Below are 24,955 nucleotides of genomic sequence, written 5' to 3' on the forward strand. Positions count from 1 at the left end.
ATCGTTTAAATATAGCGGCTCACGAGCCGTCCGCTACGGGCTTTGGGAAGGAGACGAAACCTGTCCCATTTGGATTGTTTTCCTGACACAGTCTTCTCCCATTCTCCAAATGTGTTCACTTAGTATGTTACCCCCTCAACACACACGCTTTTTGATTCAGGTGTAAAATGCATAGAGAAAAGCACATACATCATAAGTGTACCCAGCATGTAGCTTTAAAAACGAAACAGACATCCCCAGAAGTCCCCGTGGTGCCCCTTTCCAATCTCTGTCTGACCCCCCACTCTCAAAAGAGCCACCACTGGGACTTCCCTGGTGGTCCAGTGGTAAAGAATGTGCCTTACAAGGCAGAGGACGCGGGTTCGATCCCCGGTCCGGGAACTAAGATCCCACGTGCCGCGGAGCAGCTAAGCCCCCGCGCCATAGCTACTGAGCCCACGTGCTCTGGAGCCCACGCGCCACAACTAGAAAGAGAAAACCCCCACGCCACGACGAGAAGCCCACGCACCACAACGAAGATCCCGCGTGCCACAACTAAGACTCGACGCAGCCAAAGAGATAAATTAAATAAATAAATAATAGATCTTAAAAAAAAAAAAAAGGGCAACCACTATCCCGTTTAGCTCTGCCTGGTTTTGTACTTTGTATAAATGGAATCTCACAGTATCACACTTCAGGATATGGCTTCTATAGTTCAAAATGAAGTGTGTTAAGATGCACCCCTGTTGTTCTCTGCATCTGTAGATCAATGGTTTTCAACCGGGCAACTGTACGCCTGCAGGGGGCTCTGGGCTGTGTCTGGAGACATTTTTGGTTGTCAGCAGTGGGGTGCAGCTAGTGGGATGCCGCTCGCACCCTGCAAGGCACAGGACAGCCTCCCACAACAGAGGATCATCTGGCCCAGAAGGCCAACAGGGATGAGGTCAAAACCCCCAGCCTAGAGCAATCGCTCTCGTGGCCGGTCTTGGATTCCTCGGAAACACCATTTTTAAAGCTTCCTGGATCCTCACCCAAGCACAGCGGAGTTAGCCTAAACTAAACTCCAAGTTCAAAGCTTTGACTCAGAGGCCAGTTTACCGACCTCTAGTTCTATGGCCAAGGTCGGGGCAGGGAGGGTAGTGAGGGATTGGGGTGGAGACAGGGAAACACAGAAGGCTTGTCCCCGAGGATGTCTGAATCTTGCCCGGCGAAGAATTCAACCTTAGAAGGTCTTAACCAGCCACCCGTGCTTCTTTGGCAAAAGCAGGGGAAGGAAATGACAGAAAAGTTCTGACGAACAGAGCCACACCGCTGCACACAGACATAAACAGACAACCGCACAAGTCCAAACATATACCCCCCACGGCTCTGAACACACACGCACGCACGCACGCACGCACAGACACAATTCACCAGCAGGCCCACGCTCAGAGAAAAAAAGACTGAGGTTGTTTTTAAAGGGACCCCTCTCCAAGTCCAGCTGCTTAAAGAAATAGTTGGGTAGTAAGGGGCAGGGGGATAAAATGGAAGACTGGGATTGACACATACACACTACTATATATAAAATAGATAACTAATAAGGACCTACTGTATAGCACAGGGAACTCCACTCAGTACACTGTAATGGCCTATATGGGAAAAGAATCTAAATAAGAGTGGATATATGTATATGTATAACTGATTCACTTTGCTGTACCCCTGAAACTAACACTACATTGTAAATCAACTCTACCCCAATACAAAAAAAATTTTTAATAAATTTATTTATTTATTTTTGGCTGTGTTGGGTCCTCGTTGCTGCACGCGAGTTTTCTTTCAGTTGCGGCGAGTGGGGGCTACTCTTCATTGTGGTGCGCGGGCTTCTCACAGCGGTGGCTTCTCTTGTTGTGGAGCACCGGCTCTAGGCACGTGGGCTTCAGGAGTTGTGGCGTGTGGGCTCAGTAGTTGTGGATTGCAGGCTCTCCAGCACAGGCTCAGCAATTGTGGTGCACGGGCTCAGTAGTTGTGGCACGCAGGCTCAGTAGTTGTGGCTCGTGGGCTCTAGAGCGCAGGCTCAGTAGTTGTAGTGCACGGGCTTAGTTGCTCCACGGCATGTGGGCTCTTCCCGGACCAGGGCTCGAACCCGCCGTCCCTGCATTGGCAGGCGGATTCTTAACCACTGCATCACCAGGGAAGCCCCAAAACTTTTTTTAAAAAAAGAAAAAAAATAGTTAAGATGACTGCATTCAAGGAAACCTAGCCAAGGCAGGGACCTCATCTATCTATCACTTGGGCCTTAGCTAGGTTTCTCAGCCTCAGCACTATTGTTTTGAACTGGATAATTCCTTGTTGCAGAAGCTGTCTTGAGCATTTCAAGATGGTTCATGGTATCTCTGGCCCCTACACTAGAGGCACCCCATGTTGTGGCCACTGAAGGTGTGTCTAGATATTGCACAATGTCCTGTGGGGACATTGGCCCCAGCTGAGAACCCCTGATGTATCCCAGTGCTGGACTCACAGAAGCAGCCCCTAGATGAAATGTTTGTTGACTGAATGAGTGAACCATTCCCATTCTTTCCTGAAAATAAGTGAACGCCCGTGGAAACTCAGATGACCTCTCCTCTTCGGCAATCACATATATACCTAGAGATAAAAACACAGGCAAACAGGGAATTCCCTTACGGTCCAGGGATTAGGACTCCGCCCTCCTACTACAGGGGGCCCGGGTTCGATCCCTGGTTGGGGAACTAAGATCCCGCAAGCCACATGGAGAAGCCAAAAAAGAATGGTTTTTTTTCTTTAATTAAAAAAAAAAAAATAGACAAACAGAGATGGCCCTGGGCTCCCTTCTAGGCCAGAGATCCTGGTCTCCGAGGTTCAGGGCTGGGCAGGATAGTAAGGGGTTCTGCCGGGGTAGGGGACTTCACTGACATCATGACAGCCCTTGAAGGAGTGGCCCCCAGAGAGACGCCTAAGCCACATGTGCTCTGTTTGACTGAGGGACATTAATGCACTTTTCCGGACCCTGATTGGGTTTTAATTGTGTTTGGAATATTGCGCTTCTCCACACACCAGCTGAATTCGCTGTTGCATTCAGAATTGTCTTCACTCTTCCCTTCTCTTTTCTCTGGCTTGTCTGCGGAGTTGCAGTTGGTGGGGGTAGGGAGGGGTGATCTGGACCAGAAAGTGCATCTGCGGAATTTTCCACACACAAAGGTGAGCCCATCTGAGGCTTCCTTTGCACTCTGAACTTTCCAGGGACACATGGGTCTGCATACAGGCTGGGAAGTGGGACTTCAGGTAGACTTAAGTGTAGGTATCTACTGTTTGCATGTAAAAGACAGTACTTAAGGATTATACATTCATTCAGTGAACATTCTCCAAGTCCCAGGCACTGAAGATGCAGAGATAAAAGATGTTTCTCATCTTGTAGTAGCAAGAGATAGAGTAACAGTTCATCTGTCATTTACTTTGTAAATATTCACTCAAAGCATCCTCAAAATAACCCTCTGTAGGTAGGTCCCATTATTCCTCCCAACTTACAAGCTCCCACAACAAAGAACTGTCAGGCCCCAATGTCAATAGCTCCGGGCTAGAGGGTTGGAGTTCTAACCCCTGTGCTTCCGCCGGGGGCTGTGTTTAGGGTGTTCCTAGGGACACACTCAGCCAACCAGAGGAGCCTCGACCAGCGCTCTGGAATGGACCCATGACAGGCATCTCAAAGTGAGGACACAGTCATTGTCATGGATAAGGGTGTAACCACCGCTGGCTTAAGTCCAAATCTTCACTGTGCCCTTTTAAGTTAGGTGACCTTGGGTGAGTTACTTAGCCTCAGTATCCTCATCTGTTATATGGGTATATTAATCCTTCCCTCATAGAGGTGTTGTGATGATTAGAACCGGAATAAAGAACCCCACGCTGTGCTGAAACCATCATAAGCACTCGGTCCAGGTAAGCTATTATCCAGCAGGATGAGAAGGATATATCCCAGGCAGGCAGAAGAGATCTAAAAGCTGCTTCAAGTCAGGGAGACATTGCATATAAAGGTCCTCAGTAAACATCAGTGCTATGAGCGTATTAGTTGTTATCTTCAAAACCTGGATTGACCCCTGAGTCCACTGAGGTTTATGAGAGGTTCTGCTAAAAGGCTGGACTGGTTGACCTCTCAAAACCAGGATGACCCCACTCTGAGAGGAATCACCCCATTTTGCCAATAATATTTACCCAGTTGACTTCACTGTGACGGCTTGTGTGTTTAGTCCAATAGCCTACAGCCTTCCAGCAAGGAGTCAGTGTCTCCCTCGGTAAAGAGCGTAGGTCGCACTGAACCAGCTGTTAATGATCTCTGAGCCAGAAGTGATCTTATTTCTTCTTCTTAATATAATAAATGCATAATTTCATATGCATTCATAAGCATTTTCTCTACTATAACCCTGGGCTCAATCCTGGCCCCGCATCGTGCTTTGTGTGTTATCTTGGACAGATCACCAACCTTTTCTGACCTCACTTTTCTGTCTGTAAAATTGGGTTTCACTGTATCTACCTCCAGCACTTTTAAAATCCATCCCCAAATTCTTTGACACTCATCTCATCCAAATACGTATCTGTGTCCCTTCCCCTTGAATCTGGGTCGTCTGTGACTGTTTCAACCAATAGACCATGGCAGAAATAGTGCTGTACACTTTTAAGATGGGTCACAAAAGGCGATACAGCTTCTGACTTGTCTGCCGGAACACTTGGTCTTGGAGCCCTGAGCCACGGTGTTAAGGCTACCCTGAGGCGGCCACGTTGGGAGGAATCCCAGGCCACACGCAGAGGCCTGTGTAGGTGCTCTGACTGGCAATCAGAATCTTCAAGTCACACCAGCCTCAATCCTTCAGAGGATGTAAAGGAGCCTTCAGATAATTCTGGTCCCCAGCCATTAAGTCACCACGTCATCGAGCCTTCCCAACTGAGCTCTCTGTATAGACCTCACGGAGCAGAGACAAGCTATTCCCACTGAATCCTGGCTTAATTCTTACAGCAGGAGCTGTGAGTGGTTTTACGCTGCTAAATGTGAGGGTGATTTGTTACACAGCAAGAATAACAGAGCACTATATCGAGTGATCGTTGCAAGGGTTAATTAAGTTCGCTCGTATATGTCAAATGCCCTCCCTCGGGGCCATGGCACAGAATAGGCTCTCAAAGAACGTTAACTCTTCTTCTTTTCATACTTTTGTCTTTACATCCACCACCCCCCACCCCACCCCTTGCCCCCAGTTTTATTTGACAAATAAACCTGGGAGACTAGGTTCCTCTAGCTATTTCCATCCTGTCTAGACCATGGACTCACTATGGTAAACAAAATCGTGAAATGATCATAACAGATCCAGATCTGGCTTTAAGCTGCAGATTCACAGCAAACCTGATCATAGACTCTCCACACGACGTTAGATTTCACCTATCTCAGGATCTTTGGGGTTGCAGAGTGAAAAACATCCTCCCAAGAGAAACTGGAGTGTGGTCCAACTCAAAGGTATCCCATGATACCTAGTCACAAAGCAGAGTTCTCAGAGATGCAGCATCTTGATGCCACAGGGTGTCTCCTCTTGGGCAACGTGTCCCAAATCAAGAGTCAGCCACAGGTCACTGAAGAAACGCCCCCGGAAGAATCCCACTCAGGGCATTCTTGGCCGGCTCTGCTTCTATCAGATCTGTGGAATCACTAGGGTTAAAAAGATGCCCCACTGTCCTCCCTCTATTTGGGTTTAATGAGCATGAATGATGCCAAGCTCTCTGCTGGAGGCTGGGAATTCAGAGAAGGAATTCCTGGCCGCAGCACTGTGGAGCCCAGCACTGAATCCATTTTCACATGAGCAAGTCCTGCGAATAACCCAGCACTTTACAGACTAGAGAGCATCTTGCTAACATAGGCAAAGTTAAGGGAAAAGCCAAGTCCGGCATGGGGGAGTCTAAGTGTGTCTCCCAAACCAAGAGGCCAGACAGAAAGGAGAAGAGTTGGGAGCGGGGATCGGAGATGTAAGGGTCAGGTGAAATACAGAAAGTCAGAGTAAACAGGGTCGGGAATGGGTAAGTAGAGGCAATGCCCCAGAACAGGCCTAGCTATGGGTGAAAATGTCTTGGCTGCCCTAACCACTAGTTAACTAATCCAACAGCCATTCCCAACAGCTTTTTCCCTTCCTACCTCCTATAACAGGGTCTAAAAAAGAAAAGATTCACTTCCCTGGCCTCTTGGTAGCTAAAGCAGTCCATGTGGCACAGTTTGGGCCAATAAAATGTAAGCAGAGGTCTGTTGGGAGGATTTGGGGGAGAGTTTCAATTTCTCATCAAGGAGAAATGCTCAAGAGGAAAGCCTTCTGGTGCCACCCCTTTCTCCTTCCTGTCTTAATGCAGACGTGATGCCTGGAGCTGAGGCAGCCATATTTGAAAATGAGGAAGACAGGCACAAGAAAAAAAGGCCAAATGCTAAGGACAGTGGAGTGATAAAAGACAAAGCCAGATCCTGATGACCTCATAAGGCAGCTGGATCAATGTCAGCGGCAGCCCACCTCTGGACTCCTCATCCTGTGAGAAAGAAAAACAAAAAAACCCAAAAACTCTCTCCTTGTTTAAATCACTGTTAGTCGGGCTTTCTGCTACTAAAGGTCTTCTTAGGGGATTCAAATTTCTGTCTTGCTATACAGTTATTGGTGGGCGTGGTGCACCTTTGTTTGATGGGCTGTGGGCGGGACACACATCCCACCTGATAAAGTGTTTGCAACACATCGGCTAATCCCCGAGGTCTTTGTGAACAATTGGAAATGATCTAACTGCCCAGCTGCAGGGGATGTATTAGCTAAACCTTGGTGCACCCTTATAATGGAACACAACTCCACCCCTAAGAAATAATGGTGTAGAGACAAATTTATTGTCAGGGAGAAGCCCATTCTATGTTAAGTTTTTTTTTTTTTTTTTTTTTTGGCTGCGTTGGGTCTTCGATAACGTGCGTGGGCTTTTCTCTAGTTGCGGCAAGCGGGGCCTACTCTTCATTGCAGTGCGCGGGCTTCTCATTGCGGTGTCTTCTCTTGTTGCAGAGCACAGGCTCTAGGCACGCGGGCTTCAGTAGTTGTGGCGCACGGGCTTAGTTGCTCTGCGGCATGTGGGATCTTCCCGGACCAGGGCTCGAACCCGTGTCCCCTGCATTGGCAGGCGGATTCTTAATCACTGTGCCACCAGGGAAGTCCCTATGTTAAGATTTTTTTAAAGCAGGGTATCAAACAATATGAGAAAAGGTATCTAGAAAGATATTCACCTGAAGGTAGATAGTGGTTGCAATCTGAGTTTTTGTTGGTGGTGGTGGTTTTGTTATTTTCCATATTATTTGAATATTTTACAATAGGTACATATAGTTTTTGCCAATAAAAACTGTCATTAGCAGCATACGCGATAACTTATTTTCATCTAAAACGCATGTACCATACCCAGAAGACTGGAAAGATACACAGTGAAATATGAATACGTAGCCCCATGGGGTGGGATTACAGGTCATTTTTTTTCCTTATCGGCCTTTTCTACTTTTTTTCAATAATGAGTATATATTACTTGTTTAATTTTTCAAGTTTTGTTTTTGAAGAGCTACTCCTCTCATTATGTTTGCCAAAGCCTCAAAACCTCCCCTTGGGAAATATTTTAATCCAATCAAGATCTTCTGGCCCTGGCAACAAACTCCAGGACTGGTGTACTGTGATTTTAAATAACTAGCAGGATGTAAAATTAGGAGACGGTTGAGTCCCCAATTTCTGGTCATTGTCAACTTTCCTAAAGAACTCCCTGAATTGCTTAATCCAACCCGTTGTATTGCATTTAAACTCCCAAAGCAAAAGACAGAGTGATAAGAGGAAAATCCCACCTCCTGATACCACAGATAAGAAATTCCCCTTCCCTTCTCCTTGAAGATAAATCATGCTGACCCACCCTCCATGGATTCCCTTCTTGCAAGAAGAGTCATAAAAATATGGCAGGCCAAAGCATTTGGAGAAGGATGACGGAATGACAGAATGACAGAAAAATATACGATCAACTTAGCAGAGGTGGCCGTCAGTTTGGGGGCTCTCCAGAGTTCAAGCATGACCGTAAAAGACCTCAGCATCCCAATGGCTCCCCCAGGAGAAAGAGATCTCCCTCCAAATCCAGTCTGTCACCTAACATCGGTGAGCGAGAGTGCCCCGGGGGGGGCAGGAATTGGTTTATCTGTGCTTGAAATAGCCAAAGATGGAAGGAGGAAGACCAGAGGGGTAGACAGAGGGGGCCTTCTCTAACGATTTAGGGCTCCGGATCTCCCCCCAAAAGTCCCTCTGGTGCCCTAGGGGTCCCGGAAAAGTCAGCCCAGAGAAGGCAAACATGGAAAATAAAACTCCCCAGGCTTGGGGTGGGAAAGAATCTGGAGGGTCCAGTTGCCGCTGTCTTGCAGAACCGACACACGGCCCACAACATGCACGACCTCTGGTTCACATCAGCGCTGCCGCTCAGAAGGAGGAAGCTCACTTCCCCCTGCCCAGGCCTCCCCATCCTGGGGAAGATTCAAAGCCACTGGCTGCGTGGCCGGTGTGGCTTCCATTAACCCAGAGGTCAGTGCTGAGGACTTCTCGAAAAGTTGAGCATCGAACGTACTGAATCACGAGAAACCCAGAGCTCAGGCCAGCCCGGTGACCTTTAAAGCAAGATAATATTACTCAAAAAGAACACAGTTATGGAACCATTAAGACAAACAGGATCGGTGCAAGTGCCCTTCAATTCCCACGGCAGACGACAGTCTGCGGAGACTTGGAGACGGGGCTCCCCTCACGCCTTCCCCTGCTTCCTCCAGCCCCTACCTCGCTGGGCCAAGCACACTTCTTTCGTCCCTTCCCAGATAAACAGCAAGGATGATGCTATGTGGCGGGGTGGGGAGATGCAATCGCTTGAGAGCATTTTCCATAATAAGATCCTTGTATGGCCAAGGATTTACAGCATCAAAGCCAATGTTCATCTTCGTTTCCTGCCTACTGCTATGGACGCCAATAACTATCAATACCCCCTCCCCAAAATCAACCGGGATTCTGAAATGTACTAGATCAGCAAAAGACTGTGTGTGTGTGTGTATACACACGCACACTTACTCCTTTATTCTTTTCATCCTTCAACTTCTGCATTGCCCCAAGTTTTGCATGGAAATAGATACAGGGTATTTTGAGATCTAGACCAAATCCTGACTTCAAGAAATCAGATTAGTTTCAGGCAGTGCCTGGGTTCAGCGAGAGGCCAGTCCACCCAGAAACGTAAACCAATTCCAGCCAGGGCTAGGTGAATGCTCACCAGACAGACGTACTGGCCCCAAGTATGTCTGAGGGGCCATACGAGGCTCGGCTCAGACACCACACTCACACACGCACACGCACGCACACAGTCATTTTGGGCTTGGCTGTCATAAAACTTAAGACACTTATATGGGGGTGAAAGGTCAGGAGGGGGGAAACATTATTTTCTGTTATTAATTACACCTTATCCATTCTACATGTGCTGCACTCGTCTTAGATAAAGTTACAGTTCTATTTTATTAGGAAGCCTCCGGGATCATGTAAAGGGGGATTTGGGATTGAGACAAAGGAAATCGCAGGATGGGATGCAAGGAAGGGTGGCGGGCAGCGGGGAGCTCATTTGTTCTCCTGCTCGGAAGCCCAGCGGTCTCCTCCTAGGCCATTTCCAGGACTGAATCCGCACATTCTTGAAATAGCTCGCTCTGCAACTGCTAAATGAACCTGGTCCCCAGATCAACTCAGTCCCAATCGAACTGCAAGCTGCCTGAAGGAAAGGACAGGAGGTGAGAGGGAAAGAGGACAGTGAACCCTCTGGCCAGGCTGTTGCTGAGTTCAAAGAGAGGCGTGAGGGCAGCCATGGGGCCGGGGGTAACTTGGAAGTTCAAGTCCACATCCAGGTCACCCCTACCCGCCCCGCAATGGGCAGCTGCCGGAGGGAATTCTTTGCTTGCTGGGAGCTCCCACCAGTGGGAATAAGGGGTAGAGATGGGTGCTGGTGGGTTAGGCAGATGGAGGGCCTCGGGGTCCAACAGGAGGGCTCTTTGAGCCCCTTCACCCTTGGTGGATAAGAAGAGAAGTCTCAAGTGTCTATCACAGGAAAGAAGGAACCAAGACGCCCCAGTGGATGGAGAAGACAAAAAGGCAGCATGGAAAAGAGACGGTCTCTTTCCTAGGGAGCAGCCAGAAAAGACCCAGGGGGACAAAACCTGGATTTAAATCCTGGTCCAGCTCTTTCCCTGGGCAAGTTATTTGCTCCCCCTGAACCACCGTTTCCCCAATTCGGAAACTAGAAGAATCACATCAATAATAACACGGATCGCACCACTGTCACTAATAGCAGCAGGGACATTAAAAGGGCTGTGACAATGATCAGAAGAGTGCGCCCTTCCTAAGGCACTGTGCGATAACATAATGGGAAGAGCCTCAGAGCCATAAATCACAGTGCAGATATAATTTATTGTTATTAATATGATCTGCCCTGTCCTTCCCCAGCCCCCCGGGCTGCCAGGAAAGTCTGTGCTCTGTCATCATGCACTTGAAGACAGGTTGTTTTGTCCCTTCTCTCCTCTTGTTTCTAATCACAATGTTCTAATTCTCCAGCTGAGGGTGAATTCAATTCTCGGCCGGAGCTGGATGCCATATATTACCCCCTGTCCGGGCAGCAATCTGGCTTCTGTCTCCTAGAGCTGCCGTGGGCCCCGTGCTTCTTAGGCACCAGGCGCTGGGCTCAGCTGAGCACCGGTGATGGTTTACAGCCCATGGCAATCTCCTGTGATCCCCATTTTACACAGGAGAAGACTAAGTCTCAGGAAAGACAGCTGGATTTAATCGCAAGAGTGTCTCACTCCAAACCAGCACATCTTTCTGCCCTCCTGAACACTTTTTTTTTTTGGCTTGCGGGATCTTAGTTCCCCAACCAGGGATTGAACCTGGGCCCCGGCAGTAGACGCACTGAGCCCTAACCACTGGACTGGCAAGGAATTCCCTTTTTTCATTTTTTTCTTTCTTTCTTTTTTTTTTCCCCCTGTGGTCATACCACACAGCATTCAGGATCTTCGTTCCCTGACCAGAGATTGAACCCATGCCCCCTGCATTGGAAGCACGGAGTCCTAACCACTGGGCCACCAGGGAAGTCCCCCCTTTTTTCCTTCCTTCTTCTTCTTTTTACTTTTTTTCCTCCTGAACATTTAACATAATTCCATCAGGTCTTCGATAATTTGGGAAGGCAGTCCCCACCTGTTACTAGAATGTCTGTCTCACACACAAGGGAACTGAGACTCAAGAACTGGGGTCCCTTCGAAGAGCACACCCTGCTATCCTGAGTTCAATGAAGCATTCACCAATCCTCAATTCTGATTTCAAGGAACATGTGAGAGAAAGAGGGAGGGAGGGAGGGAGAGGTGAAGGCAGCCTGCGGTTGGAACGTCTCTATCTGCCCAGCAACATGTTTCCCGGGGGTCCCGCCAGGAACTCAGGCCTGTGGGCCCCACTGGGAGTCCTGCCAATGAGTCCAGGGCCCTGGCTGCCTTTGATCCTTCCCACCGTCCATCCCTCCCCTGATGTAATCCTGCCTTGCAGCCCCAATGTCTAATTTGTGGTACCCCAGCAGTGCCTCCCAGGGCACCAGGCTAGCAGGGGACTTTGAAGGCCTGGTGATGCTGATAGGGAATTCCACGTTCATTCTGCCCGCTCATTCGCTCTGTTTCTACCTCTGTCGTCTTTCTCCTTGTATGACTATGTCTTAGGATTTCAGTTTCTCTTTGCAGGTACCGCCTGGTATTTCTGACCCTCTCCTGGCCCCCTTCCTCTGTATTTCTGGGTAGGGGTAATTGTCTCTGTCTCTCTCTGCTTTTTTTTTTTCCTCTCTTCTTTATCCTTTTCTCTCCTGCGTTTCTTTCTGTGTGTGTGTGTGTGTGTGTGTGTGTGTGTCTCTCTCTCGTCTCCTTCTGTCTCTCTTTGGACTGTTCCCACCTCTGCCTGTGTTTCTCCCCATGTGATCTGTCTGTCCCCTTTGCTGTCTCCCAGGACACCAGGACAGCCCAATCATTCCACAAAACGATTTAGCAGAGGCAAAAGCAGCAGCCACAGAAACATGGCTCAGGTTGGGAAGAGTCACCCTAACCCAGAGCCACAGAGCACGGGTGAACCTGTCCATCACCTTCTGTCCATCACTAAGAACGAGTCAGGGGTCACAGAGGATGCAGGTCATTTCAAGTGCCTGAACCTGTTGCTGGGAGAGAAAACCCTGCTGATGGGGGGATTCCTGGGAGGTTTGCTGCATAAGGGTGAAGAGCCTCCACTCTCCCTGAGAACCTTCCAGACACGCTCATCAATTCCCAATTCACTCTTCCAACATCACTAGGGGCTGCCAAGCCCACATTTACAGATTGATCTCCACTTCCAGGTCCCCCACCAGTGATCACAGCCAAAAATGTCCCCTTGGCTAAATCTTGGAGCTCACCTACATTTTGAAACTTTGTGAACCAAATGAATCCACACACACAAGGCACCAGGACCTCCCGGCGACAGCCCCGCTCTCACCTCAAACACATACATTTTTACCTATCAAGTGTCTACCAAGAACCCAGCATTTGCTGAGTTACTTCACTAACCTTCCTTCTTTTCGTCTAGACTTCTCAACAGACCGGTGAATATCATTAGTCCTCTTATTTAAAAACCGGAGCTCTCAGAAAACTGAGATTCAGACAAACACAGTGACTTGTCCAAGGTCACACAGCCAGTAGGATGGGTGCCCGGCCGAGCATGTCTTTTCATATGTAGGAAAGACAGCTGGAAACTTGCCTGAGCTTTGATTTTATTTTTCCTGACCCTCCTCTCACTGACTGATCACATCAGAACTGGAGTTTGCTTCCAGGCCAAGCATATTGGGTTATTTAGCTTCCAGAACCCATACCAGTGTAGAACAGAATTTCTCTTCTCTAGAAAACTGCCCTTTTTTTTTTTTTTTTGGCTTGGGAAATGCTGCTTTCTCCTCCATTTCGGGGCAGGAGGCATTCCGGATATTTAACTTTTGGAAGGCAAGTTTGGCATCCGGGACTGTTTTCTGCCTTATTAAACTTTTCAGAAACTGTATCTCTTCTAAACAGTCTGTAGGGGCTCTCCGCCACCCTGTCTCCCCCCGCCCCAGCAAAGGACCCTCTCCATCAGCCCACACGTTCCCGCATCCCATCTGTCAGAGGCCAAAGCCAAAACACGTCCAGGGAAAAGCTAGAGAGGAAGGGGCGAGGCAGGGAGAGAGATGTCTAATCATCACACAACCTTTGAAACGTACCTCGAGCAAATCGACTTTGTCTAAAACGCATCCAGCATTTAACATTTAATAGGAGCTGATCAATTTAATGCACCACATGCCTTGGGTAAATGGATCCTTCCCCTTTAAGGGTCTGTTGACGTTCGGTGAAGGAGAAAAACAGTTGTTATGATTCAGAAACTCAGGATGAACCCAATTAATCAATGCTGAGATGATGTGAATCATGTGGCAAATGCTTGGTCACCTCTCTGATATCCTATCCCCATCCCTGGGAAGATGCAGACATGATTGATGTCACCTGTGACCACCATGTCTCCAGGCAAGACCCCCCCAAACCCGGCAGACAGAGAAACAAATTAGATCCAAAGGCCCGGGATCAGTTTCAGAGGGGACAGGCCTCCAGCTGGGGAGGGAGAGGTCTCTGGGGGGGCCTGGCCTGGCCTGTCTGTCACAGGCGGGCAGAAGATAGAGGCCAGACCATATGGGGGCTGGGAAGGAGGGCGCACTCAGGGATGGGGTGGCCAGGGCCTCTGAGAGTCTTAGAGCCCTGAGTATGCCCATATCTTTGAGGGCTTTAAAAAATTTTTTTTTAGTGTAAAAATAATTGCTCAACTTCTCCTGCCTCTTAGAATTACTTTCAGGCGTGTCTGTCCTGGGCCTTGACTGGGAGGAAATGGGGTCCAAGAGGGAGGGGGTGGGAGAGAGTGTTCATCAGAGTTATTTTGATTGCTTTGAAAGTCTCTGCCTGTTACACACACACACACACACACCCCATCGCCTTTCCCCTGGCAGCCCCTGTGACTGTCCTCATTGATATGAACCTCAGCCAGGTCAGTTCCACACCCCCAATGTCACCCCCATTTTTTTTTTTTTTTGGCCACGCCGCAGGACATGCACGATCTTAGTTCCCTGACCAGGGATCCAACCCGTGCCCCCTGCAGTGGAAGTGCAGAGTCTTAACCACTGGACCGCCAGGGAAGTCCCAGTACTCCGCCTTTCTACATCAGCCTCCCTTGCCTTCTTCCCCCGCCAGGAGAGAATGGACCACAGGACAGGGGCCACTTATGCGTTCCTAGATGCCTTGGTTTCTAAGAATAGACCCTAATATTCTCTAGGGTCTACATCCGTGTGCACACACACATTGTTTTCACCCCTACTCCAAATAACGTCTGGGGTTTATGAACTATACAGGAGGCCTGCTGTCTCTTTCCTTCTTTTCCTGTCTCCTTATTCATTCTTTTTGTTCTTTCCTCCCTTCTTTGTCTTCTATCTCCCCCTCCGTCTTCCACCTCCCTTCTTTCATTCATTCAACAAACATTTCCAGAGCACTGCGGGCACTTCTGGGGGGTCTGGGAAGAAGGGGAGATAAGGTCCCTACCTTTGGAGTGTGCAGGAAAGATAAGCAGAGGAGAGAGCAGGGATGCCCCCATTTCCTTATTTTTCTCACCTTCTCCCCAAAGTCTGTGCTGCTGCAGAACTGTCAGCGCCTTTAATCCTGTTTCACAATTCTGACCTCAAAGGCTTTCACAACACCGGCCTTTGATCAGGAGCGCAGCCACTGAATCCTTGTGGATAATTCACCTTTCCGTCCTGAGGTACCTCCCCATGATGTCTTCTGGAACCTTCCAACCATCATCCAGCTCTTCTTCCTGCGAAGTCACTGGAAGTACAAGACAGCCAGAACCTCATTTACCTTGTCCAGACTGTACCCCAGGCACCCAGCCCCTAACACAGTGCTCAGCACACAGATGTTTATTCTAAACATCTGCTGAATAACAGAATGAAAAGGGCTGCACCCACTTTCCACTTGACATCACCCTACTGACTCTACAATGTGCTCATTTCACAAAAAAATTACACCTTGCCTCCTTCCTGAAAGGGTTCGGATTGTTCACAATGCAGATTCCTAGGCCCCCAAAAGAGGTGGATTCTGTAGCTCAAGGGTGTGGCCCTGGAATATGCATTTTAACAACCACGCCAGGGGACTTCTATGCACACACTCCTCAGACGACTCTTTGAGAAGCTCTACCGTGGATAATAGGGAGCCATTGAAGGTGTGGGCGCAAGAGCATGACTTGCATGGTTTAAAGAAGGTCCTGGTGGCTGCAGTCTAGAAGATGAAGCAGCAGACCTGGGTGGGGGGGGGGGGGGAGATGAGTTAGGAGATGAAGTTCCAGAACTCTCTTGAGAGCTTAGGGGCAGAATCTTCTTAGAGGGGGGTTTAGGGGACTCAGAGCATGTTTACTTGGGGTATTTTAGGAGAACTCATGGGGATTTCCGGGAGGCTTCCTGGGTTTCACCTCGCTTCCCGGGTTGTACCTCTCTTCCTGGGAGGAAAAGCCATTAAAATCCAGAAACTGGCAGGTCTCAAGTTTAGAATTTGCCAAATTCGTGGAGAAAGAGTAAGTTGGAGAAAGGAAAGATGGGCCGCCTTTCCTTCTTCATTTCCCCCCCGGCCATTTCCGAAAGCCCCTTAGCAGCCCCCAAACCTCCTACTGCAGCAGCACCCCACCCCGCCCCCGCCCCCGCCCCAAGCCGCAGGGTCTGGAGGGACCAGGCTCCCGGCTTCTACCCTCCTGGGGTTCTCAGAGGAGCATCTGGCCACGGACCCTGGGCTCTGGCCGGCGGCATCTGTTTGCAGTGCTTGAGTCAGTAGTTTTATTTCTGCTCGGCGGTATAACATAAACTATCTTGTTACACGGCAGGCCAACTGGGCGCGGAGCCGGCTGCTCTGCAGTCCTCCAGCGGGACCAAAGCAGAGCTTAACTGAGCTGGTGGGCTTGGGCAAGGCCCCTAAAGCAGTCAGAGGAAACGGCTGCTCTTTGGAAAGTTCTCCCCAGCCTGGGCCTCTGCCGTTTGAATCCCAGGGCAGCTCCTGGCTGACCCCTGGAAACTACACCACCCACCACCCCCACTCACGCAATCACATGCAAATCTCCCCCATCTTGCCCATTTCCGGAGGCAGCAGAGATAGGTCAGAACTATCTGCTCCAAGGGTGGATGTTAGTTAAAAGTCTTGACTTCTGGGGTCAGCCTGCCTGGGCATGAATTCTGGCCATACTATTTGGGGCAAATGCTTTCACCTCCCCGGGCCTCAGTTTCTGCATCTGTACAATGGGATTCACAAGCATTCCTCCCATGTAATAGGGCTGTTTTGAGCCTGCCATCGGGCAGTATCTGCAGCATTGCTGTTTTTTGTTTGTTTGTTTGTTTAAATTTATTTATTTTTGGCTGCTGCATTGGGTCTTCGTCGTTGGGTCTTCATTGCTGTGCACGGGCTTTCTCTAGCTGTGGCGAGCGGGGGCTACTCTTCGGTGTGCGGTGTGCGGGCTTCTCACTGTGGTGGTTTCTCTTGTGGAGCACAGGCTCTAGGTGTGCAGGCTTCAGTAGTTGTGGCACATGGGCTCAGTAGTTGTGGCTCATGGGCTTAGCTGCTCCACGGCATGTGGGATCTTCCCAGACCAGGGCTCGAACCCGTGTCCCCTGCATTGGCAGGCGGATTCTTAACCACTGCGCCACCAGGGAAGTCCCCGTTTGTTTTTGGCCTCGCGGCATAGGGGATCTTGGAGTTCCCCTACCAGGGGTCGAGCCCGTTCCCCCTGTATTGGAAGCTCGGAGTCCTAACCACTGGACCACCAGGGAATTCCTGATCAGGCAGTATCTGTAAAGTGCTTGGCAAACACTCAGGTGCGGTGGGCACTCAATAAACATTGGCTGTTATTCCAATCATTAGGATGTATGAAGTGAAAAGACCCGGCCAGAACTGGAAGCGGCCACTGGGTTTGGTCATTACTCTCAGCCCAGCTGGAAGGAAGTGCACACCCTCCCAGGACGCTGAGGCAAATACAAAAGGAAATCCAACCTCTTCCCGCACTCCTCGCAGGGTCCCAGCTCCTCACAGGGTGGGGTTCCCAACTTTGGAGGAAGAGACAATCTCCTCCTATGCCTGACTCCCCAAAGAAACAGATGTGGGGGGCAGTTCTGAGAACCTGATGCAGGGACAGGACCCCCAGTCCTCTGAATCCCCATATCAGGGGGGAGGCTTTGGGGATGAAGAAAGAATCTATATTCTGGGAGACCCCAAGCTTGCTCCAAGCTCCCCTACACTAAGGGGGGTGCTATTAGCCCTGACTACAGAGGTGGGGGGCCTGGACCTCTCTACCACGCCACAGACCTTGACCCTGGACATTCTCAAAGACAGAGGGACAGTTCCCATGCCCAGTGCCTGGCGCCTCCCTGGTACCCCCCGCCTACAGGGGGAGACTGGGAGATTCCCTCCACTCTTTTGTTTTTGCATCTTTTTTTTTTTTTTTTTTCCCGGTACGCTGGCCTCTCACTGTTGCGGCCTCTCCCGTGTGGAGCACAGGCTCCGGACGCGCAGGCTCAGCGGCCATGGCTCACGGGCCCAGCCGTTCCACAGCATGTGGGATCCTCCCGGACCGGGGCACAAACCCGTGTCCCCTGCATCGGCAGGCGGACTCTCAACCACTGCGCCACCAGGGAAGCCCTGTTTTTGTATCTTTAATGTCCAGTCTAACACTTCGCATGTGAGAGATTCTAAACAAATAATGAATAGGTGAGTTCACACATGTGTGCCACAGTGAGTGAAGTGTGTGTGTGTCTGGTGGACTTGCGTGAGGGTATGTGCACACATATGCAATGAAGATGCTTGTATCTGGGAGAGGTTGCACACGTGTGTGCAGGCAAGTGTGTCTCTACAGCTGGACGGATATTCCCTTGAGGGCCTGCTGAGTGTCCCTGAGGTCCTGCCTGGGGTCGGACAGCCTGGGGGCAGCACACCCTCAGATGCTCACTCCAGAGGTGGCAGGATGACCCTTAAAAATTGAAGATGGGGTTGGCAGGGCATTCAAAACCACTGACAGAAGCCCCTTTATCTGGAAAGGAAACTAACCCCGTTACTAATTGTAGCCAAAGTCCCTTACACTGGAGCCTCAGGGGTAAATGTCCCCTGACCCAGGACCAGTTGCGCCAGGACAGCCGAGGACCCACAGCAGAGAGAACCTCAGATCCTTGCTGCCAAAGTGAATTTGCATCGATGTGGTTTTCTGTCCACTGTCGGCTACAAATCACACTGACCGGTTCTGCTGTCTTATCCATCTCTGCTCACTTCCTCTCTGTTTCTGTCTCCCTCCAGGTCTGTTTCTCCCACTCACAATGCCTTTCTGTCTCTGTATCAATTCCGGGTCTTTATTTTCTCTCTCCCCCCTCTTGATTCAGGCTTCCTTCTCTGGCTCTCTGAGTCTATTTCTCTCTGTCCGCCCCTGAGTCTCTCCTGTGTCTACCTTCTCTCTCTGTGTGTTTCTCTGTGCGCCTCAGTACCCTTCTGTCTCTTGTTTCTCCCTCCATCCTTCCACCTCCGAGCCGGCCTCCTTCTCTCTTTTCTGTGTGTTTCTCTTGCGATCTCTCTCCGTCCATCTCTGCCCTTCCGCCTGGCTCTCTCTTCTGTGTGGGTTTGTGTCTCCGCATCTCCCTGCGCCCCCGCCCCGCCCCCCCCCCAGCCTCCCCGCCCCGCCGCTGGGCCTGGGGATCGTCACTCAGCGGCCCTGCCTGATCCAGCGCGGGCCCCTTTGTTCGCAGCTCCCTCCCCCTACGCTCCCCCCACCCCCGCTTCGTCCTCCAGGCCCTGCTTTCCCTTCCTCCTTCCCAGGCCCGACAAGCTGGGCCATCTCTCCAGCCCACGATGCGGAGAAGTGCGCAGCCGCGCCGCGAGTGCCAGGGCACAGGGAGGCCGAGGCTGAACGTCTGAGCTGGACCACCCCACGACACCTCGGCTGAGGCCATTACGGAAACACCCCACCACTACTCCCCCAACCCCATGCGGCGCAGGGGGGCTGGGAAGGGCTGGTTCCAGGCCCTCCGAGGCGGGACCCCCATCCCTGACTCCGAGTGGCCTTGGCCAAGTAGTGTCCCTCTCCGGGTCCGTAAAATAATGCCCAAGGCCCCCTCTGACTCTTCCTGGAGGCACAATAGTTTTATCCACCACTGGCTGCCCCATGCCTCCAGCCCCCAGTGGGGTGCCTTGTCCCCCCCGCCCCGTGTGTTTGGTACATTGCCTGAACCTGCGTCCCAGGAACCTCCAACCAGCTGGGCCCTCAGGCTGCCTTCCTCTGCTGCCCTGGGCACTGGCTCCCACCTCTGCACACTTTTTCCTCCCATTTCCTGGAGCAGAATAGGACAGCCTGAGATTTCTGTAATTTCTCCACTGCCTCAGGGAGTCCCTAGGAATGGAGACAGCTCTGTAAATCAGCCCTAGAGCGTCCATCAGCACATCTGTGGAGCTGTTGGTCCCAGCGTTAAGGGATACCCCTCGCTGCAGGAACAATTCACTTCCTGGGACTGTTCTGTGTCCCAGGTGTCTTTGGGTGTCTGTGATCATATCAAGGATGGCCCAGCTCGGTGTCAGATTTAGGGCAGGGAGATGGGAGTTTTCTTCTGTCTGTCACGTTGCCTGCTCCCTCAACCTCTTCTCTCTGCCCTCTATTTTCATCTGTCTTTCTCTGTCTCTGGGCCACTTACTGGCTGAGCACCTTGAGCAAGTGTCTCCACCTCTCTGACTCTCAATGTTATACTGTAAATTGCAACACAGCTGGCTTACAGTGCTGCTAGAAAAAGTGTAGCCCTTAAATAACAGCACTAATCATAATAATAGGAAGAAGAAGAAGGAAAAGGAGGAGGGTGGGCTGAGCAGGGGTATACTGTGTCTATGCGAGCCTAAAACCGGTATTCATGTAAGTCAGTCTGGTTCGATATAAATACAGGCATAGCACACAGAGCTTCTTGGTCTTAGAGACCCCCCGGCCAAGCCTAATTACTCTAGCCAAGACCTTCACCCTCCAGCCCCCACTCCTTGGGCTCAGTGGCCCCAAGAACAGGAGGCCTCAGAGAAATCAGAGATGGGGTTATAACCCACTTCTCATGTAGAAGCCCAGAGACTCCATCGTTGGGCTGGAACCAAGAAGCCTCTGGGGTGCCTGCGAAAGAAAGGGCGCTTCTTCAGCGATCCAGGGAGCTTCCCACTGCCACCCACCCTCCAAAGTCTGGGGAGCCTGATTTCAGAGAACCCTGGGATTGGAAACCCATTCTACTGGGCTCTGAATCTGCTTTTTGGTTGTGGCCAGATGAGCATCTAAGAACATTACGATCACCGATGATTTAGCAATTAAACCATCTAACCCCTGTACCACCATGATTTTGCAGTTGGAGTAACTGAGGCCCAGAGAGGTTGAGCAACTTGCACAAAGTCACACAGTAAGTTGAGGACAAAAGGGAAACCCAGGTCTGTCTCTGGTGCTCTCACGCCCCTCCCTTGCTTCCTCCCTCAGGGCTGTTGTCAGCACCCTGGCCTGGGAGGGAGCCGGTAAGCCCCAGACCATGGGGTTCCACCTTTGTTCGCCCTCCTGACTTGATACGGAACTGAAGGTCATGCTCCACTCCCTCACCGGGCCTGTTTCCCCATCTGGAGGGTGGCTGGACCGAAGGTCCTGAGATCCTCTCATTCTGTTTTGAGGTTTGTATCAGAGAAAGTCAGAACCTGCTTCCACCGCAATGCGCCAGATTTACACAAAGTGAGCCCCGCCCCCCCCAACAGCCTCCTCCCTCCTGGAGCTCTGAAGCCACGACTTTACTGGCTCTGTGACTCTGAACCAACGGCTTAACCTCTCTGTGCCTTTTAAAGGGAGTAGTTGAAAGTCCCTACCCATAGGGCTAGTCACGTAAGAAAAGAACCATTTTTTATGGAGAGCAGAGTAAGTGCTCAATAAAGGATGTCTACTCTCATTATTTTTACTCTGATTATCAACTGCTAATCTGTTTCCCCCACCTTCAATGTCAAGACCTCCCGGTCCACTTCTGCCCTCAGTCTTCTCCATCACCCTCTCCGTCCTTGGACTACAAAGAGGTAGGGTGAGAGACCGAGGGTGGACAGCCCACAGCGTGTAGACTGGTGCCCCTGGCCAGCCACCCAGAGCCAAGGCTATATACCCTAGTGGTGGCTGCCTTTGAAGTCACCATCTTACGTAACCCCCTTGTCCCATCCCCATCTTCCTGTTCCTCCCCAGACCTTGGGGAGGAAAATGCAGTCCAGGGTCAGTAAGCCTGGGATTTCTTTCACGTGGCTCAGGAGGGAGCTGGGAAAGGCTCTCCCCAGAGGCATGACACTGGTGGTTAGGAGTGCCTCCTCCTGAGTTCAAATCCTGCCTCCAGCGCTTCCTCACTGTGTGACTTTGGGCTGCGACAACATCTCTGTGCCTTGCCTTTACTGTCATGTGTTGAGTACCTAATTCATAGAGTCACTGTGAGAAACACTTGTGAGAAATAAATAAGCAGATGGCTTAGAACGGTGCCTGAAACATAGTGGGTGGCTTAACAAAGGAAGGGCACTTGTTAAAAGTAGTTAATAATGTTATATTAAACCCTAAGTATTGACCTTTATTCTTCTGAAGAGGGTGCGTTCAAAATAGGAGTTGAATCCCAAAAGGGTGGCTGGGAAACTGACCTCAGCCTCAGTTCTCCTCATCTGTAAAGTGGGGATAACACCTCCTTGCCAGGAAACCAGTTGAAAATTGAACCAGGCGATCAATGGAGAGAAGGTGCAGGTTTACATCACCTCTGCCCTAGTCCCTGTGCGTCTCCACTATCCTCGTTCCCAAAACTTGGACTATGGATTAGGGAATGTTTACACCCACACACCTCATCGTAATCCTTAAGAAGAGGGACCACGGGGGCAGCTATTCGAATGCTTCCCCTCCCTTCCCCCAATTCGTCCTTCCAAACGGTCTGAAGGCGTCTGCCGAAGGACTCCAATCCACCGGAACTCGGGGTAACTGCCTCCGCCTGCCCTCGCGGGTGTAGACCAGATTTGCGGGGACGGGAGAGAGCAAGAATGTTTGTGCAGCCTTCAAACGACTTGGCCGGCTGCAAGAGGGGAAAGGCCGCTCCGGGGAGAGTTCACATTGAAATTACACGGCGGGGAGAACATGCAGATCAGCTCTGAAGCTCATAAAACAGAGCGAGGTGACTGAGAAGAACAAACACGCCTCCAGAAGGAAAATGTAGAAGTTCGTAAAACGCGCTCTTCAAAGCCTGACCGGGAGGGGGTGGGGGGCGCGAGGGAGGGGGCGGGCCGTGGCCGCCGGGCAAGGTCGCTGCCCTCTGGGCTGTTACGAGCGGGGGTCTAGGAGGGGGAAATGGGCCCAACCCCCATCTCCTCCAACCGAGGAGGTCAGCGCTCCTCTGGTCCCCTCCGACGAGCTTGGGCCGCTGGAAACGAGAGGGCGTGGGCAGAGCGGCCCGAGCGCGAACCCACGCAGGGCCTGGGGTCTTGGGGAGAAGCACCCCCCGCCCCTTCAGTTGGATGTCGAGGACGGGGACAGAACAGAAGCTCGGTCCTGAAAGGCAGGCAGGGGCTAGAGCACTCACACGCTCACTGGATAGTCACCGGAGCTCGGGGCATTGTTTGGACTTTACTCAAAGAACACTTGGGACACAACATTGTAATTCAACTATACTTAAAAAAGAAAAAAGAACACTTGGAAAGCCTACTGAACCCTCCAGAGTCAAGACAGCCCACCTTCAAACCCCTCCTCCCGTTCTCCATCCTCCCATCCTCGCCCTTTCCTTCCACCCGGGAGAAGGCCAAGGTCGACTCCTAAGCCCAGGCGGTGCGCCCTGCCCTGCGCTCTGCGCTCCTGGGCTGGGTCCCCGCCGACGCGCCCCGGCTCCCCCGGTCAGGGTCCCCACGCTCAGCCTTCTGTGCAATTCATTCGCTCCTACAGACACCCGGGTCATTCGCCGGTTAATTCCGGACGCTTTAACGAAAAGCCTGGAAGTTAACCTCACGCCCCGCTCGCACTGCCCGATGGCGCGGCAAGTGGAGGATTCTCGGAAAAGATCAACCGCCGCAGCTCCCGAATCCCGGCAGCCCCTGGCCGGCGGGTGCCGAGCTGACGAGAGAGGAACTTTCTACAACCACTTACTGGAGCACAAAGCCGGAAATTGGTCCTGATGCGGGACCCTGTAGCTCCCTACGTGCTTCTACGGCTTCCAGCCTCGGTGGAACCTCAGTGATCTCCAACATGGAGAAATTGAGGCTCGGAGAGGTTAGGGTGCCCCCCAAAGAGGCTGCCTGGACGAGACGGAGTCGGGCCGAGCCCAGGGTTTACACGTTTTAAATCCCGGTTGGGCGCGTTCTGAGACGCCCTCCTGACCTCCCTGAACTGGGTCAGCGCAGGGGTACATCCCGCGGAGGTACATCCCACGGAGGGATTCGGCCTTTGACCCGCCGATGCCCTGCCGGGGAGAGGTCAGGTGTATTTCCCTGGTCGTCATCCTCCCGGGGCTGGGCTGGCCAGTTTCCCCGCTCCTCTCCTCCCCCTCCTATCCCTCCCACCCCGCTCTGAGCTTCCTACAATTTCTTGTCCAAAGCCTCACCTCTAGCAAGGGAATTCAAATTTGCCTCTTCACCCCAAAGCCTGTGCCTGTATTCTTTCTATCAGTGGTTCTGGAACCTTAGTGAGCATCACAGTCACCTGGAGGGCTTGTTAAAACCAGATTGCCAGGGTCCACCCCCAGAGCTCCAGAGGTCTGCGGTAAGGCCGGAGAACGAGCATTTCTGACAGGTTTTGGGGTGCTGCTGGCCCCGGAATCCATTTTGAGAACGACTGCAGTATATGCCGCAGCGATGCTGCATTCCTCTGTTTATAGCATCTAAATACTGTGCGTCCTCCCAGACCAAAGCCCCTTAAAGGCAAGGAAGCCAGTCTTCTCTGTATATTCCCAGCACTCGCCACAAGGCTCTGCAGACAAGTGCCCGTAAATATTTGGGCTTAATCATGATCGCTGAAGATGCCGTTTACAGAGGTTTAGTGCCTTCTCCTTTTCTGGGCGCCTTAAGAGTAGCAGTTTATGTAATACGAGCAACGATGCGGGAAGGTAAGACACGATCTCCGTTTTACTGATGCAAAAACGGAGCCACAGAATGGGGGTGCCAGGCACTGAGATGGAGAGAAAGGAGACTCAGGCGAAGTCTTCTTCGTGGAAGCCAGGGTCTCCCAAGAATCAGCAATGTCTGTCTTCCTCTCTGCGAGCCCCGGGAAACCGTCTTAAAGGGATGGTCGGGGAAGGACAGGCTCTCCTGGCAGGTGACGGTAAAAACTAGGCAGCATCACCATCATGGGAAGACCTGGGCCTCCAGAACCGTCTCAGTCTAGAATGTGTGCCCCTCACACCCCTGACACCTGCCTGTGGTGTTTTGGCCAATCCATCCACGTACCTGAGGCTGGGAGAGACCCAGTGCCGGAAACACCATACTTTCTGCACTGGAGTCCCCCCATCCCACCCTCAGTCAGCCTTTCCGAAGGCTCCAGAATCAGAGCTTCGGGGTCTCAGATTCCAGTGGGTTCCACGGTGTAGGGTCAGGAGAGATACCTGTCCAGCCAGTGGAGGACGGGTGAAGAATCTAGGCCTTCTAGGCACAGCCATAGCCTCAACTGGAAGCAAACTGTCACCCAGCTGACACAGGGTCAGGGAGGAGCCGAGGGCACCCCTATCTTACAGCCTCCAGGTAGTTGTGGTGCCCAAGCTCCTGTGTTCAAACTATTTTGTCCCAGAGGTCTACACACAGCTCGGTGTTCCTAGGCCACATCGTAAAAAG

General features: G+C 51.3%; 1 long non-coding RNA gene across 1 annotated transcript; it reads right to left on the bottom strand.

Moving 5' to 3' along the window:
* Window positions 1-1,761: 1,761 nt before the first annotated feature.
* Window positions 1,762-23,418, bottom strand: LOC309830816. The gene is made up of 3 exons (XR_014297539.1): window positions 23,280-23,418; window positions 14,663-14,944; window positions 1,762-2,162 (listed from the first exon to the last, which is right to left on the bottom strand). It is a non-coding gene; the product is annotated as an uncharacterized lncRNA (long non-coding RNA).
* Between the last annotated feature and the right edge of the window lie 1,537 nt (window positions 23,419-24,955).

Source organism: Grampus griseus, assembly GCF_964374135.1.
Source record: "Grampus griseus genome assembly, chromosome: 12".
Taxonomy (NCBI): domain Eukaryota; kingdom Metazoa; phylum Chordata; class Mammalia; order Artiodactyla; family Delphinidae; genus Grampus; species Grampus griseus.